Consider the following 19,346-nt stretch of genomic DNA (forward strand, 5'->3'; position numbering starts at 1 on the left):
TTGAGAGCTTGATATAGCATCGTTGAAAAAACCATTGGCGAAAACTACCAGGAAAACTGGACAGGCGGCCGGCGCTGCACCATCTAACCCGCCTCCTCCTCCTCCTGCAAGCATGGCTGAGGATGAGCCACATTTGGAATTTAATGAGGAAGAAATGGACGACGCGACGCTGAAGAGTACCCTAGGGGCATTGCATGAAGAGCTGCCCAATCTGAGGGCCAGCCAGGAAAGTGCTGCCGAAATCATGGCGCGGCAGCAACAAGAAATTGAACGGCAGCGCGTGGAGCTGAGTGAAAGGCAGGCGGAGATGGACTGTTTCCAGAGCGAGGCTATAGCAGCCCTCGAGGCAGCCTTGCAACTGGCTAGGAATCAGGCTGCACCTGCCTCGCAGCCTGATCAACCTACGAATGGGCCACCCCACAGGGGTCCCAATCCTAGCCCGCCTATCCAACCCTCGAGCCCACAAAGGCCCGAGCAGCCACCGGCGCCTCAGGATGATGTCCCGCTAGGAGACCCTGAGGCACAGCCTCCATCCCATGCTGGTCGCGGCAATCCCCCGCAGCAGAGGCAGAATAGGACCGGGCAGCAAACTCGCAGTCCTAGACGCCATAAGGGGGACGAGCCAAACCCTCCGAGCAGAGGACAACATCATCCTGGCAACAGGAGGAATTCAGAGTTAGGTTCTACGGTCTGAGGCCCCCCACGGCATGGTAATGCCCGGGGACCTAAAGACCAACGCAGACCACCCTCTAACGCTCGGGAGTTTCCGTCCCGGGAGGGCAATCGAGGGAACAGTCGATCCCACCATAGCCAATCAAGATTCAGAGATGGCCATGGTTATAATGAGGCCGACTCAGGCAAAGGGAATGCCAGTCGGAGGAATGAAGAAAGAGGTGGGGGCAGGAGCCAGCCACCTCAAGATGACCAACCCGACAGACGGGATGCTGGGGGGCAGCCCAGACAAAATAACGTCTTTGACCAGCTCGGAGCTAGCGAGCAGCGAAGGAGAGACGAGGACTTGAGAGATGTACTCAACGATCGCCGTGAACGGCACGGCGAGTACATCCCCCCAACAGCAGTGCCCACGGTGATTCCTAGCGCTGTGCAGGCCCAGATAGATGCCCTCAACCAGGCAGTGCAACAGTTGGTCAGGGGAAGAACATCTTACATCGATCATGATAGGAGGAAAGGCACTCCTTTCGTCCAAAGGATAGCAATGGCAGAAACTCCCAGCAAGTTTAAAATGCCTACGCTTCCAAACTTCGATGGGTATGGTGACCCAGTATCTCATGTCAACAAGTTTGAGATACAAATGGACATTCAGAAAGTGTCCGAAGACGCTCGGTGTAGGATCTTCCCTGCAACACTTTCTGATACCGCACAGGAGTGGTTTTTTAAATACCCTCCTACAAGTATAGTTTCCTGGGAAATGTTCGTAAAGGAGTTCTACGGACAGTTCTACGCGGGTCGTGTTCACCCGACTGAGGCAAACCAGCTGGTGGAAATACGCCAGCAGGATGGAGAACCACTGAAAGACTACGTCCAGCGCTTCATGCGAGCAGCTGCTGGAGCAAAGACAGTGGGAGACGAAGGCAAAATGATGGCCATAACCGCAGGGGTTAAGAGCCGCACGCCTCTCTGGGAAAGCCTCCGAAAACATGGGGTTAGAACTACCTAGGAATTCTTAGACCGAGCTGATCGCTACATCAAGCTCGAAGATGCCATCGCCGACGAAGAGAAGCCCCCAGGCAAAGGAAAAGGGATTGCCGAGACCGCCAAATCCGCTAATGGGTCCAATCCCAATAGCAACGGCAAAGGCAACGGAAACGGCAACGGCAATGGCAAGAATGGGGGGAAACGACCACACAATGAGCCATCCACCTCTGACAATAAACGAGCCAAGGGTAAGCGTTATGAACCTCGGTTCACTAACTATACTGCCCTAGTTGAGTCTCGGGGAGAGGTTTATCAGGCCACGAGTTCCAGCGTGCCTTATAAGAGACCTGCCCCCATTCGAAAGGATATTTCGAAAAGAGACACCACCAAGTTCTGTCGTTATCATAACGACTACGGACACGATACCAACGAATGCAACCAGCTGAAGGATGAAATCGAGTTCCTTATTAGACAAGGACACTTGAGAAGATATGTACGGGCCTCGGGAAATTCCCAACGAGAAGCTCTAGGTGGCAACGAGCAGGCGCCCATGCGCCAACGCTCGCCACCTTTGCAGCCTGCTCCCGTGACTGACACATTGTTAACCATTTGCGGAGGCCCGCACCTCGCGGGAAACAGCGGAAAAGCCAGAGAACGATACTCTTGAACTCTACACAACGACCAGGACATCGAGATGATGACCGTGGATGACCGTGCGCCGAAGAAGGCTCGGCCAGATGAAGGCGAGATAACCTTCTCTGATAGCGATGCCCAACATGTCCGGTTCCCACATTCCGATCCGCTGGTCGTGGATATCCAAATGGCAAACATGATGGTGAAGAGAGTGCTGGTCGATACAGGAAGTTCGGTGAATATCCTGTATGAAGTTGTCCGTTAAGGACTTGGAGCCCTACAACCAAACGATATACGGCTTCTCTGGTGAGGGACTCGCCCCCGCAGGGTCAATCAGACTACCAGTGACAGCAGGTACAGCGCCTGCTACCAAGACATTACTTGCTACTTTTATAGTAGTCGATTGTCCTTAGGCGTACAATGCCGTTATTGGGAGGCCTATACTGGTTGATCTACGGGCCGTCACCTCTATGTGGCACTTAGCCATGAAATTCCCGACAGACGCAGGGGTAGGACGCGTGTTGGGAAACCAGAGGAAGGCCAGAGAGTGCTACAACGCCTTAGTCACGAAGGCGCAAAAGGGAACGTCAAAAAGCACTTCCTCAGATAAGTTGCAGATGGCCATTGATACGCAAGCCCAATCCGGTGATGAAGTCACCAAATAGGGTGTTGCCCAAAGTGAGGACAGAGATTTAGATCCTCGCTATGGGGATTTTGAAGAAAATGTTGGACCCGTTGAGGACCTGGAAGAGGTCCAACTTGACGAAAGAGACCCGACCAGAGTCGTGAAGGTCGAGAAAAACCTAGAACCAACCACGAAGCACGCACTGGTGGAATTTTAGCGGAAGAACCAGGAAGTCTTTGCCTGGTCGCACAAAGACATGGCTGGGATAGACCCTGCAATTATCAGCCATGTCCTGAACATAGACAAGACTTTTCCACCCGTGCAACAAAAAAGAAGGCTGCTCGATAAGGATCGATCGAGAGCCTTAAAAGAAGAAGTTGAGAGGTTAAAGGAGAATGGGTTCATCAGGGTGGCGTTTTATCCATCGTGGGTCTCCAATCCAGTGCTGGTTCCCAAGCCTAATGGCAAATGGCGAACCTGTGTGGACTTTACAGACCTCAATAAAGCCTACCCAAAGGATTGCTTCCCACTCCAAAGAATCGACCAGTTGGTCGATGCTACTGCAGGACACGAGATCCTCTCCTTCATGGACGCATATTCAGGCTACAATCAGATTAGCATGCATCCCCCTGACGAGGATCACACCAGCTTTCAGACCGATACGGGCTTATACTGTTATAAAGTAATGCCCTTCGGACTGAAAAACACAGGTGCGACTTACCAGCGGTTAGTTAACCACATGTTTAAAGAATTGATCGGAGTAAACATGGAGGTATACGGGGACGACATGCTGGTAAAGTCTAAAAAGGCAGAAGGACATGTGAAGGATTTACAAGAATGTTTTGATGTATTGAACAAGTACCAGATGAAACTAAATCCTCTCAAATGTTCCTTCGGAGTTAGATCAGGGAAGTTTTTGGGGTTCATTGTAAATTCAAGAGGAATCGAGGCCAACCCCGACAAGATAAAAGCCCTGATCGACATGAAATCGCCAGAAAAGATCAAAGATGTACAAAGTTTAACCGGGAGGATTGCAGCCCTAAGTAGATTTATTTCAAAATCAACAGACAAATGCATCCCTTTTTTCAATCTAGTTAGGGGAAATAAGAAATTTGAATGGACAGAAGACTGCGAGCAAGCTTTTCAGGCCTTGAAAGCTCATATGGCACAGCCTCCCATTTTATCAAAGCCAATCGAAGGAGAAACTTTGTTCATTTACCTGGCGATCACTGAAATTGCTGCTAGTGCGGTACTAGTATGAGAGGAAGAAGGCGTACAAAAAGCGGTTTACTATATAAGCAAAAGGCTGATCGGAGCAGAGCTAAGGTATCCTCCCATCGAGAGTTTAGCATACTATTTAATCTTGGCCTCAAGGAAGCTACGCCCTTACTTTCAAGCCCACCCTATCACAGTTTTAACTGACCAGCCTCTTCGGCAAGTCCTCCAAAAACCAGAAGTGGCTGGGCGTCTATTAAAATGGGCAGTCGAACTAGGGCAGTTCGATATCACATATTCACCGCGAGTAGCAGTAAAGGGACAAGTCTTGGCTGATCTCATCGCAGAGTTCACCGAACTCCCGGATAGTGAGCAGTGTGAAAAGCCTAGTGCGCCTGAGCCTCATGATGAAGCTCCTTCGTGGAAGTTATTCACAGACTGGTCATCAAACGAGTCTCACACAGGAGCAGGAGTGATCTTGATAATGCCAGAAGGGGATCGATTTCACTGTGCCATCAGGTTCGACTTCACCGCGTCAAATAATGAAGCCGAATACGAAGCATTCCTCGCTGGATTGAGAATGGAAAAAGACATGAGCATAAAGACACTTGATATTTACAGTGATTCCCAGCTGGTAGTGAATCCAGTTCTAGGGAAATATCAAGCACGAGGCCTAAAAATGGTGACCTACTTGAATAAAACTAAAGACCTGTTAGCCCAGTTCACGAAGTATACCCTCCAGCAAATACTGCGGGATCAGAATTCGAATGCAGATGCCTTAGCCAAATTTGCGAGCGCGAAAGATACTGACACTTTGAACATTGTGCTGGTAGAAAGATTGAGTGAGCCAAGCATACGAGCAATTAAAGCCAGTATGGAAATCCGAATGGAAGATACATGGATGGCGCCTTACTTGGAGTATCTGACAAATGGTGTGCTACCAATAGATAGGAACAAGGCCAGAACTCTACAAAGACAGGCTGCTAGGTATATACTGGTCAATGGTGTTATGTACCGAAGAGGATATTCCATGCCACTACTCAGGTGCATTATGCCAGAAAAAGCTAAGGAGCTGATGAAGGAGGTACATGAAGGCTTCTGTGGGGATCACGATGGGGGGCAAAGTTTGGCAAAAAAGATTCTAAGGCAAGGCTACTTCTGGCCGACTATGAACGAAGATTCGATGGAATTTGTACGAAAATGCGATAAATGTCAAAGGTTTTCCAAAATTCCACGAGCAGCTCCAAACGAGTTAAAACAGATGCAGATTCCTTGGCCTTTCGCAGTATGGGGTATAGACCTGATTGGATCCCTGCCAACGGGAAAAGGCGGAGTGAAGTATGCAGTTGTGGCAGTTGATTACTTCACCAAATGGGCCGAAGCTAAACCACTCGCTACCATAACGACCAAGAAAGTTCTTGACTTTGTCATCAAGAACATTGTTTGCTGGTATGGTTTGCCCCAAAAGATTGTCTCAGACAATGGAACCCAATTTGACAGTGACTTATTTACCGACTTTTGGGAAAGACATGGGATCATTAAAAGCTTTTCTTTAGTTGCGCATCCTCAAGCGAACGGGCAGGTCGAGGCAGTGAATAAGACGCTTAAAGACACCCTGAAGAAAAGGATCAAAGATGCTAAGGGAGCACGGCTAGAACAGCTGCCTGAAGTCCTCTGGTCATATAGAACTTCTCACCGAATAGCGACGGGTCATACCCCATTCTCCTTAGCCTACGGATATGAGGCCATGTTACCTGTCGAATTAGATCCCCCCTCACATTGACGCATTACATATGACCAGGGCTAGAACAGCCAACTGATAATGGGGTCCCTAGACTTAATTGACGAAATACGAGAAAAAGCCCAACTCCGAGTTGCTACATACCAGCAAAGGGTCGCCCGGTACTTTAACTCGAAATTAAAAGAAAGGAAATTCAACGTCGGTGACCTGGTGCTACGATGAGTTTTCTTGAACACCCGCGGCCCCACTGCTGGAGTACTCGGACCTAATTGGGAAGGACCTTACCAGATTGAAAGAAGTCCTACACCCGGGCACCTACAAACTTGCACGCCTAAATGGAGATCTCGTTCCACGCTATTGGAATGGAGAACACCTGCGCAAGTACTACCAATAAACAGTCCTTTTTAAAGGACTGACTTGTATTAATTTGTACTTTTTACAAGTTTCGAAAAAAGGGTTAGCCACGTTGTATGGCTAATCGCTTATAAGTGTAAGATCTTTTTCAAGATCACTCGTAAAGACATGTTTAGTCCATTTTTAATACGAGATTATAAGGGACTGTGCGCAGCCAGTCATTCTTGCCAACCTTTGTGAATTTATTTTTACAAGTATTTGTTCATTACGTGTGTTGTTTTGCTGTATTATAAGTGTTACGTTTTCTACCAAGCAGAAATGTTCGCACAGGACGTGGTCAAGGCAAGTGACCCAGGACCTAAAGCTCCTCGATCACTTGGGGGGCATATAAGGTACATCGATAACAAAGCATATCGAAAGGTATGTAAACACATGAACAAAATAAGTGAAAGCATGCTACGGTACTTAGAGTATTTTTCAAAATCTATATTTTGTTAAATCAAACCAAAGTACTATGCTAAGTTCGGTCATACGGACAGATGTTATAGTAAATGAAAATATTATAATATCAAGGTGCAGTCTTTTACACCGCGAGCATCACTGCTTGGATGTAATTGTTCAAAATAAAAGGAAAGTTTGCTGCCCGTGCAGCAAATTTAAAAATAAAAATTGTCTTTACAATATGACCCGTGGGTCGTGTAAATAAATAAAAATAAAAAGGAGAAAAATAAGTTTAAGGAGCAAGAGGGTCTTGCTTAACATTTTGGTTGGTTACATCATCAGCAGCTTCTCCCTCCTTTGTGTCAGCAGCCGGCTGGATGCTTGGGGAAGCAGAAACCCTTGCTCTTTCTTCTTCTTCAGCCAATCGAGCAGTGCAGCGGGCCAACTCAGCATTCCTGGCATCTTCTGGAAGGTAGTTAAAGTTGGCACCCCGGTTGTGTTTCCAAAAATCGTAGAAACACCGAAGTGTTGCATTCTTGTACCTCTCCAGATTATTAGCATTGGTAAGCTTCAGCTGCTCCACCTGGCTCTCAAGAATAGCTATGGCCTTGTCCTTATCTAGGAGCTCCTCCTTGAGCCTCTTGCATTCACGATATTGGGTTCGGCTAGAATCCTGGTATTCATCCCTCTACTTCTTCATGGCTGCCTTAGAAGACTCAGCCTCTGCCAGCTTTGCCACCGCAACATCCTTCTGTTGGGTGACCACCTCTAACTCCCAAGCGTGCCTGACCTCTACAGCCTGAAGCTCCTCGTTGGCTTTCACCTGATACCTCTCAATGGCCTTTGCCCGAGCCTGGTCGATGGTAGCCTGGGCACGGGTACGAGCAGCAGTTGCAGTCAGCAAGGCCTATGGTCAAAGGATAAAGTTAGAGTCTGTTACAAGGAAGAAAAAATGAAGGCCAAAGAGATGGAAAATGCTTACGCTGGCAATTTCGTTTAGGGCCGTGTTCAGGATTTGATCGACCCCCATGTTCTCCACCTCAGCCATCGCATCCTTGCAGCGGTCATATTTCACGATGTGTGCAAGACGGTCTTTGGCTGCTCGCAAGGTGCGGTGTGAAAGTTTGGCCCCAGGAGCTTCAGCCAGCTGGGACTGTTCTTTCGTGGCTGCAGGTATGGGATTCGTAATAGCAGGCGGGGTTTCCTTTTCAACAGGAACCGAAGGCTGGGCAGAAGCTTGCCCAGTTGGCACATCCTTGGAAGGATCTTCTGTTCGAACCTTCTTGGCAGGAGGTCCTTGGCTCGATTCACCATTGTGCCTCCTGGACGTCTTTCGCCTAACCAGGGGGACTTCTACCTCCTCCTCAGTCTGGTACAAAACGAAGACGTTGGGAGTGGCCATATCTGCGTACAAAGAAAAATATGCAAAAGGTAAGATAAAGGCATATAAAAACTCTTGATGAAATAGAAAGGAGGTCACAAAGTTTAGTACCCGAGCTACAACTACTGGTCACTATACTACTGACTCTATTAGTCACACACTCATTATCTGGCACGAAGAAGTCTGGCCCTAGATTTGGAGTATAAGTAAAATTGCCCTCCCCATCAAACAAGTGACAGGGAATTGGCAAGTTATTTAAAAGCGAAATAACAGTACCATTTTCTCCGGAGGATTCATCCAGGTCCACAACAGACTCTGTTGCCTTTTGTTTCCCCTTGCCTTGGAGCGCAGAAGGCCTCTCTGCGATAGGATCGCCAGTGGGTTCCCTGATTGTAACCCCCGTCGGCCTCCTTCGGGGAGGAGACGCTGGGGGTTGCTGCTCGGGATCCCCCTCGGCCGTGGCTTCTGCTACCACAGGTCCTCTTGTTTCATGGCGAGGATCCAGGAGACCAGATAGCCTCAGATTTTCATCGGTAACCAGGGACTTGACGCTTTTTTCTGCGTCTGTCATCCTGGCCAGTGCGATGGACCTCAACACCATGTTTGGTGTTGGGGTCGAATGTAGCCATGGTCCTGAAAGGCAAAGTGTACCTTAAGAAAAATGCAGGAAAATTCACTGAGGAAGGGTAACGACCAGTAAAAGAAGCACTTACCTCCTCGAGCGAAGGCCAGATTATTGGCGGTCATGTCCGGTGTGAGGAAGTACTCCCTACTGTACTGCCCCACGTTGGAAATATGAGTGGTGTCACTCAGGAACGTCTAGCTCGTCTTCTAGTGACAAAGGTGGAAGAAGCCTGTCCCATACTGTTGAGGGTTGGACTTGAGGTCGAAAAGGAAGTTGACCTCATGAGGGGTAGGTTCTGGCCATTTTTTAAGTTTGTACAGGGTATAGAGTGTGGCCAGCATTCTATATCCATTCGGGGTAATTTGAAAGGGGGCAACACCAAAATAGTTGGCCACCCCCTAATAAAAAGGATGTAGAGGGAGGATAGCCCCCGCCTCTATATGATATCTGGACCAAGCACTATATACACCTCCGGGAAGGTTAGCCCTTTGGTCTGCGGCTGGAATTTTGAGATTAACCCCTGTAAGAGGATACTTCCTACGGTAGTTGGCAAGCATCCGAGGAGTCACTTGGCTGGTCGGGGAGAGATACCACTCGACATCAGGAAGGTTTTGATGCCGAGGGTGGGCCCTGGCTTGGATATGAGGATCTGGGGCGGCATTTTCTCGACCACTGGTCGAGGGAACCCTAGCCTGTGGATCAGGTTGGGCAGGAGAGTTTGGGCTATTTTCGGAGTCAGGTCTTTTCTTTCCTAAAGACTTAAGATGAGCCATTTGAGGTGGTGATGGACGAGGTCTGGGAGAAGATCACGAAAAGGGAATCTTGTGAACTCGGTCGGTCGGTTGTTCTTCGCCTTTGAGCAGCTGGGCAAGAAGATCATCGTCGATGGGTCGTCGAGCAGCTGGGCAAGAAGATCGTCGTCGGGGAGAGATACCACTCGACATCAGGAAGCTTTTGATGTCGAGGGCGGGCCTTGGCTTGGATATGAGGATCTGGGGAGGCATTTTCTCGACCACTGGTCGAGGGAACCCTAGCCTGTGGATCAGGTTGGGCAGGAGAGTTGGGGCTATTTTCGGAGTTAGGTCTTTTCTTGCCTAAAGACTTAAGACAAGCCATTTGAGGAGGTGATGGACGAGGTCTGGGAGAAGATCGCAAAAAGGGAATCTCGTGAACTCGGTCGGTCAGTTGTTCTTCGCCTTCGAGCAGCTAGGCAAGAAGATCGTCGTCGATGGGCCGTTCACCTCCCCATAAATCTGGCATTAAAGTCTGCAAACAGAAGAATGGGGAGGTGAGGATAGAGAATTTTGAAAGCTTTTAGAATAACGCTGGTCTAGTATAAAAGTTAAACCTTTATACAGCATCATTCTAACAAAAAGCTAAAAAATTTCACGCGAACAGTTTGAGAAATAGATCAGAAGTGAAAGTAAAAAGTTTTTTTAAGATTTTTCAACTCCTTTTAGGGCGGGAAAAACCTATTTTTTCGGCTGGCATAAAAATCGAACCTTTACTTCGGTTTTACATCCTAAAAAATATGATCTCGACTATCAAACTAACTCGTAACTTTTTTCACCCACAAAACCCTCTACTGACAAACATCTCAATCCAGAAATAGATGAACTCAACAGTCAAATATACAGAAACATGCACTACAAAAATATGAAGCATAAAAGTTCCAAGACTTACCAGAAAGAAGATTGTGAAGGTTGGTAAGTATTTTCGGAGATCAGGGAACTCACGGACTAAGCCTTGAAAACGCAGAAGGACGGTCTTCAGAAGAAAATGGAAGCTCTGGTTTTAGGGTTTCTTGAAAGAGTAATGGCGTGCGTAAAAATAAAAGGAAGACTTCGGAGATGCTATATATATTTTTGTCTGAGGCATTAAAAGGGAGTAATCATCAGCTTCCCATTTTTTCAAAGTATGGGGAAGAGTGATAGCCGTCAAAATATTACTGGGGAAGCGAAAAGTCGTGATTAGACAAGAGTAGGTTTCTTTTTCCAAGAACACACGAAGGGTTCTGACAGGAATGGCGGGGTCACCGAAGAGTCATTTCCTCAAAAGTTTATTTATTGCTCGTAATAAATAAACTTGGGGAGAAAATGTTATCCAAAAAACTGGTACGAATGACATGGAAAATGATTCTCGAACACGTGGCTGACACATGGCGGAACTCTGCTAGGGTATCGACCAGAAGACAAATTACAAGCAGTAGGCAGACGAAATTTACCTGCGTCCAGTATGGTCGCAGGTTCCGCATGCTTCATGATATTTTTGTAATGATCTTTGTAAATCCCAAAATTAACTCCCACAATTTCCTGAGTATCCGATTATTTAGGAAAGAATATTTGTAACGAATTCATGTAATCCCCCTTGAGCCTATAAATAGAGAAAGATAGCTCAAGGAGGGGACTTTTGGCTTTCGAATTATTTAAGACTAGAATAATTCTATTGGAGATATTGTCTTGTTCTTCAGAGGTTGGTGAAACTCATTAAACCCTAGTTCTTTGATCACTCCTTTGGATCTTATATCAATAACAATCTAAGTGGAAGTAGGTTATTACCAGATCTTAGGGCTGAACCACTATAAAATCTTGTGTCCTTATTATTTTCGTCATCACATTCTTTTCAACATAACCTTTCACGTCAGGCGTATTTTGACTCCATGTTAGTTGGCCAAAATCTGGGTCAACAATACATATCATGTATAAGTCTTGTGTTTGATTCTCTCCATCAAAATGACTTAAGTGGTGTTCTAATTAGGGTTTGAAGCTTCCAAGAATGTAACAACGCCCTATTCTATTCTCTTTGTAAGAACGTTACTTAGTTTATATTTATTAGAAAAATACCATTAATTAGAAAAGTTCAATGGGGCATTGTCAAAACATGCAATTTGGGCTAAATTGTTTAAAATAAAATGTAGTGCCTTTATGAAGTTATTAAAAATAAGGATGAAGTCCCACTATAGCATAATAGAAAAAACATAAACCATAAAATAAAAGGCCATAAATTTTCTTGGCATTTGTCTAGATTTTTTAATCGCTCCTAGACGCCCCACGACATACATACTTAGATGTTGGAATTCCCCACATCACAGTGTGTGCCAAGAAGGAACCCTATTGCCTACCTGAAAGGAGGAAAGTAACGGGAGGTGAGCTAAAAGCCCAGTAAGAAAGTACAAATAATATACAACAATTACAAAGAAACATATTAAAGTCTACTTCATAACATAAGCTCATAACATATCTTATCAGATCATACTCATATCATAACCATGCACTTTATCTGAATATATATATATATATCATCATAACAAATACAACAAGGCCATGTTATCTGCAACCAGATCGGTCGTGAGGAATTACTTTCCCACATTGGATTTATAGCACTACACCAAATATCCTTTTCCATAACACATGAATATAATACTATTGAAAAAGTATTATGATATACTTATTTATTTATATATATATGTGTGGGAAAAAAAGGGCGGTATTTTGTGAACCTGCCTGCCTATAACTTGTAAAAGTTATATTTTTTTTTACTAATTCCTTCTTCTTTTTCAGAAAAACTCCCTCGTTTTCTTCCATCTCTGAAGTCAATTCCATGCTTCAGCTCCGACCACCTAACCACCATCCTCACAACCATTTTTCTCCGAGCCAAGCTCTAAATCTCACGCACCCGTGAACCCAACCCCCAAACCAAGTGACCCCAAGTGCGAGCCCCTCTCTGCGTGCCTTTGACCCAATGCGACTTCCATTCGTGAGCCACCACCAGGCACGATTCTACACCCATTCTGCTGTAGAGCCCCGAGTGTGCACCAAGCTGGAGCTTGAACGATCCTGAGTTGCAAAGGAAGAAAATTGTGGCTGGGTTTAAGGCTTACACCGTTGAGGGGTATATTTGGATTTTTTGTCTTGAATGATGCTTGAGTGAATAGTTTACCGCTCCTTACCAGAAATTTTAGATTTTAGTATTCTGATTGTGAAATATGTAGATATAGTTTTGGAGGTATATAGTTAAGATCCCTTCAAGATATTTTAGCTATATACAATCACAGATTAGTATTCTGATTGTGAAATATGCTTACTAACTTGTTACTTTTCTGTTTTTGGTGCAGAGGGGCAGTGGTTGTATCTGTCAAGAATCTTGTTGGATTTGTGCTGATCAAAGCGGATGGTAGCTGGTCGTGTGAGACCAAAAACAAAACAGAACATCTTCCTAACCCAGTAAGTAGCTTTAAAAATCGATGCTTTCTGAATGGAGCTTTTTAATTTCAGTACTTTTATATGTCAAATGCCCTTGCTTATTGCTGTCTTTGGTTTGGTTTAGTTTGCTGTTCACTTTACTTGGTTGTTTATGTGTTACTCATGCTAGTTGCTTCTATCTTTTTTATTACTGGATTTTACTGGTTTCTCTTAGGATGGGGATTTTACTGGGTGGTGGATAACTTATGGCTATCTAGAAGTTGGAAGATTGAACTTCTGAAGTTGCAAAATAAGGATACAGTATTTTTGTTTCTTGATCATTCTCATCAAGTACTAAGAGATTGTTTTTGCTTTTTTTTTTCTTGATGCATTTACCAGTTGGGTAAGCGGGGTCTTGGATCCAGAAGGCAGTGCATCTGGAGATGTTGTTACATCAGTTAAAAGGTAGGCTCTTATTTGTTTTTTTATTTTACCTATTTATGTAGTTTCTACTTTAATAGTTGGTGTAATTTGTTTTAAAACTCTATGTCTACTCTTTCATATAGGGGCATATGGGCAATGATAGCAGTTTTTCTTGCTTATTGCTTGCTGCAAGCCCCATCATCGTAAGTCCTTTGATATAATTTGTTCTGAACAAACTTTTTGCTTTGTACAATTGCTTAATTGGTTCTGTTATTCTGTTCTTCTAGCATATCATTGTACTCAGCTACCTTGATTTCAAGATAGAATTTTGGTATTTGTCAGACTAAGTTATCTTCCTTCAACGTTTATTTTGTCTCCCTTTGATAGATGCCATTTGTAATCTATTGATAAATGTTTGATTGGCATGCTTAATAATATTAATCATGAAGAGAAGAGTGACTGGTAGCAGTAGTTTAAAAAAAGTCCTTTATTGGGAAGTCTTTAATTTAGTCACCTTTCCGTGTAACTAGTTACGTTGTACAGAATAACGATAATATTTTATGGATCTTTAATAATGATTGTTATATAAAATATGAGTTTCATAGTTCACTAGGATTTTTCTTATTTTCAGGGAAGGGCATTGGGATAAAATGGTCTAGATGGATTGGATCTCTAGGATGACTGTACATGTAAAAAGAATGAATAGAAGAGAGCTTGAGTGGTTTTTGCTTGGTTCTTTGTAAAATAATTAGCATAAAACATGTGAACTATTTTATGTCTGGTTTATGCTAGAGTTTCAAGGGGTATTCAGTTGAATCCTGTATGTTGTTTTCTGACATAAATTCATACAGGATTCTGATTAGACCGCATCCAGCAATCTTGTATTAGGATACTAACTTTTTTTTTTCTACATGCCAAGAAACGAGAGAGAGAGAGAGATTAGGAAGAAGAGTGTTGCTAGCAGTCTCACTCCCAAATATATATATAATTATATATACAGTTACAATGTACATCCTTATCATACTGGTTTTGTATAGTTCATCAGCAATTCTCATTCTCCACATATTTAAGTTGTCCGAATTGTTAAGGATATTATTTTTGCTAAACAAAGTTGGATAGGCATTTATTCTGGCTATATAGTGGCTGTAATTAAGGTGTTTGGTCAAAGGCAGATCTCTTTAATGCTTTAAATTTTGTTATCTATGTTTCTGTAAATCCGCTTGTATTCGGACCATTTATTAGAAATTTTGTTCTGCATTATGCCAACACTACAACAATTATGCCCATATATTACACTAAAATATCACATTACAACAATTATGCCCATATAATGCTTTCCCAACAACACTAACTATTTTGGTTAGTTAGTTGTTCATTGTAACTAATTATTGTTATTTTGTAGATTAGTTACTTTATTAGTTTTGGTCTTTTCTGTATATATACTCTTTTGTATCATTACTTCTTTAATGAGAATTGATTCTATTAATTCAGTCACTAAGTTTGATTTTATCTTCTTTTCTCTTTTTCCTCCTCTAGGTTGACAATGGTTCTTGGTTGTGGATGAGCTATTCTAATTATTTTTCTTCTGTTTGGGTTTGCGTTATGCAGGTTTGTAGGTGTGATGATGGTGGTGGTGAGGGTTCGTGGTAATGGCTCAAAGGGAAAAGGGTGGTGTCTTCTTCATATCAATGTCTGGGTTGTTGAGTGATGCCGAGATAAGATTTTATTTTCATTTAAAAATGGGTTTGTAAATTTGATTATTTTACTTTTGAGAATAACTTGTGTGTTTCATATTTCTTTCTGTTTTGAGTTTACTAATTATTTTTAAAGATTTATCTATGGTTGAGTATGTTAAATATTTTATTTTGAATTTACTACATATATTTATACAAATGTATGTGTGTTTTTTCATAAACACATGTTTGCATAATAATCTATGAAGTTTTTTCTGATTCTCTTGATGTGATAATGTGTGCATAGAATCTGTTTGATTAAATTCCTGAATGACTTGTATTTTCTTTAACACATTGATTCATCCTTCCTAGTAGTACACTTTGCTGCTCTGTTAAGTCCAGGCCTCATCTGATGCATTTGCTGTTTTTTTTAATGTTACATTTGAAGTCTGTTAAAATAGTTAAGATAAAAATGTGTTGGCTTGGTGTGATTATGTGTAAATTTCCCTGTCAATTTACTTAAGGAACTTTCATATCTTATAAAACTTATCTATACATATGCATACACACTTTCAAAACTTGCAAGCCTACTGGTACACATTATGCAATTTGGCCATCATCTCATATATTTATTTGATTGAACTGAAACTTGCAAGATACTCCTTGCAGTGTTCATCAGTGTTTTTGCTCATGGAATAATTGAAATATATGGAAACAATGAAATATGTTTTTGTTCATCAGTGTCCTACTTGCTGGTAAAATATAATGTCTGTCTTTGTTTTGTTTTGGTAAAAGTTAAATCCAGAACATTGACATATATAACTCAGCATTGTTGAGTTGTGCATTGAAAAAATTATAGAGCAGTTACTGAGTTGTGTATTTTCTTCTCTACAGGTTTTCATTTTGTCGGGCAGTGCATGCATTACATGCTCCTACCTTCAATAAGGATGAGTTCATACCAAAATCTCTGCCTGCGCTTCCCTGTGTGAGACCAGCTAGCTCCATCCAGCCTTCTTCTTCCCTGCGTGAAGGTGAAGAAAGATTCAACCTTTTTCATTTTTTTTTTTGTTTAATAATAATACTATGACAACTTTGGTTTGACCCACTTCCTCTGTTTTTTTTTTTATTATGGTCTATTATTTTCTCTTTCTATACATATACAAGAAGAATGTCTTTTGTTTTCAGTTTCAGTGGGGAAGTGGCATGTAGCTAGTTCTATCAAGACTTGTCCATGTCTTTTCCCTGAATGAGAACCTCATTTTAATCTTTGTTTTTACTGGCATGAATTATTTTTCAATTTTTTCCACGTTACTTTTGTTGTGTATATACAATATCTATATATATACGCTTGGCTGTCCAGAATACAGTTGACTATGTCGCCTCTTCACCTTATTTAAGCAGTTGCAACCTTGATTTTAAACAATCAACACCTTTATTTATTTCAAGTTGTGAAGGAGATTGGGGAGGGTTTCTAGAGAAAAGCTGTTGTGGAGCAGCATTTAGTGAGTACCTTTATGTATTAGGCCAAAGAGCAAATCAAACTGGAAAATTATTTCTGAATTCCACTGAGCAAGGAAGTTTTCTCGTTTTGCTTACCTTTATGTGCATGTTTCTCTTCAAACTTTACACAAAAGTATTGTTTTCAAATTGTTTTTTTTCAGCTGGTCTGTGATTTTTGCATAATAAAAGAAAGGGAAGACATAAAGCATAGTAAGAATAGAATTAGAAAAGGTGATAATTCCTCTTTGACTGGATAATTGTGCAAATAATCTGTATGGAAATGGAAATTGAAATAAAAACTTTGCTTTTATGGATGTAGGTGTATGGATTCTGATTGATTTCCTAATAGGAGTTGTAATGATGGTATTTGTTGCTGCATGCTTCCTGTATAGAAGATACTTTAAATCAAATCTCCCATCCAAAAACCATGGTATGCTCTAAAATGTTTCACCACTAAACAAGAAGCCATTTTTTCCTAGATGTATGCCATGTGCCATACTTGTACTTAGTTTTGTCTAATTCACATGACAATGTTCAGGGATGTCCTCACAAAAGAGTTTGCTTGCCGAAAAGTACCTGTCAAGGAAGTGTATGCTGCAACAAACAATCTCTGTGAATCAAATGTAATTGGTGAAGGAACTGCAGGTTAGAACTTTGCTAAAACAACACAAGTCTGTTTACATAAAAAAGTGTAACAGGAAAGATATCCCTATGTCCATATCACCTTATCTAAGCTGTTTTTTGGACCATCCACCATAGCAATCCTAACAGGTGTTATTTTTAAATTAGGAAAGGTCTACAAAGGGTTAGCATAGAGGTATGCATCTGATCTGTTTACTGTTTAGTGTCTTAATAATAAGCCTAATAATAGTTTAATATGCATCTGATCTGTGTTATTTAGGTGAGCCATATTGATAAGGGCATAAATCCACCCTCAGCTAATGAACTATTCCTCTGATAGTAAGTAAATGCTAGATATTAGGATAGGTGTTGTGGCTGGTATTGTAGCGCTAACAGTAAGTATATATATGATTAATATTAATTATTTGTGCCATATGCGCATATATATTATAGGTTTCTCTATCGCTTGCTAAAATTCTTTTGCAAGTGACGAAGCCACGAACTGCAGTACTTGGAAAGCTACCAAGGACTAGTGTGTACAGGAACACCCTGCAATACCCAGAGGCAAGGCAGATTCCTGGAGTTTTGATCATTAGAGTTGACTCTGCTATTTACTTCTCCAACTCTAACTATATTAAAGAGAGGTATCTTATCATTATTATTAATAGTTACTTTCTGATAGAGTAATTAAAAGAATGTGAGTGCAAGAATAGGTGCAGAGTTGACTAAGACACATTAAGTTAACTTGGTTACAAACCATTATCACGCTAATCCATGGTTAATTGTAGAGACTTACAAAGTTATATCACAGAAGTTGAATGAAATTTTACATAATAAATCTTTACTAATTGAAAGTTTAATTTGCTTGAGATGCTTAATAAGCACTCTTAGAAAGATGCTAAGAATTGCTTTTTAAATATTAGGGAGATGCATAGTGAAGCAAGCCATGAGAGTAGAATGCGCAAAAAAAATTAAAAAAGCAGTTTTATATTAAATAAAGAAAACTAATAATGATAACTTTCAAGTAGTTAATAGATCATAAAATATGTAATTGTAATCACTAGTTACCAGTTAGAGCTAATGATCTCCAACTTATAGTTGTCCCTATGATAAAGGCAAGTGATCCTTCAAGAACAATCATGAGTTGAAGAACAAACAAGCAAACATATATAAGAATTTAACTTTCTACGAGAATCTCATCTAGTATTCAGAATTAAGATGAAATTAATCATCTGTGTACCTGATTTAGTGTTGTAAGACCTCCATGGAGATGCTCTCTGCTATTTATATTGGGACCTATTCATGTTTTCATTCATCAGTAATCTTACTAGTATAAATAATATGAATATATTATCATTAGAAATATAAACAATTAAGTGGTAGTCAAAAAAGTTACCACATAAGAGAAAATTCCAATGCCATATCATGTGAATAGTCTTCCCATGTCAAGGGACATAGCTCCCTGTATTAGAATTTTTTTCAACACAGAAACTGACCCAATTGAAATTAATATTCAACAATTTAATACTTGAAGACATACTGAAAATTTATCCAGTAGATCAGTAGACCTACAAGTGTCTCTGCTGTGTGGTGGGGTGTTGTTGCTACTGCAGGGGTATATATATACATATATATTTATATATAAGAATAAAAGAATATCATTAAATATGATAGTTTATATATAGCAGTATAGTATCTACTAGTAAAAATAATGATCAAAAGAAATAGACAAACAAACACATAAAGGATCTTTATTAATATATTCTCATTATATAGTATAGAGAAATATATATATATATATACTACCAGTGATAGTGAAAATGAAAATGAAAAAATATATTCTCATTGAAGATCACTTCTCTTTTTTTGGGCCCATTTTACTCTTAGTTGTTGCCTTTTATTGTTCATTTTGCATCTAATTTTGTTATCTATTTTCTGTATATTGCTTCAGAGTCCTTATGTGTTTGCTACTAGTCTTCATGTCTAAATTTTAAAAGTGTTGCTTCTTCTATTTCTCTTCTAAGATTTACTACATCTAAGCTGCAATATGATGTTCTACATTTAAAAATTAAATGAACTTGATGCATTTGTTTAGATATTACTTTACCAATTCCAAGCCCCCAAATGTTTTCAATAAGAAACAAAAAGCTAAGTTAAAGAATTAAATAACACACACAAACACCTTATGATCACAGCAAGAAACCAGAAAAGAAAGTAAGAAAGAACACACACCATTATAGAACTCAACCTTGCAAGAATGAATATCACATCTCAGCT

General features: G+C 41.4%; 1 long non-coding RNA gene across 1 annotated transcript; it reads left to right on the plus strand.

Moving 5' to 3' along the window:
* The first annotated feature begins 12,790 nt into the window (after positions 1-12,790).
* LOC133794658 (uncharacterized) lies at positions 12,791-13,588 on the plus strand. The gene is made up of 3 exons (XR_009875287.1): positions 12,791-12,894; positions 13,252-13,317; positions 13,419-13,588. It is a non-coding gene; the product is annotated as an uncharacterized LOC133794658 (long non-coding RNA).
* Positions 13,589-19,346: the final 5,758 nt, after the last annotated feature.

The sequence above is a fragment of the Humulus lupulus genome, chromosome 8 (genome assembly GCF_963169125.1).
Source record: "Humulus lupulus chromosome 8, drHumLupu1.1, whole genome shotgun sequence".
Taxonomy (NCBI): Eukaryota; Viridiplantae; Streptophyta; class Magnoliopsida; order Rosales; family Cannabaceae; genus Humulus; species Humulus lupulus.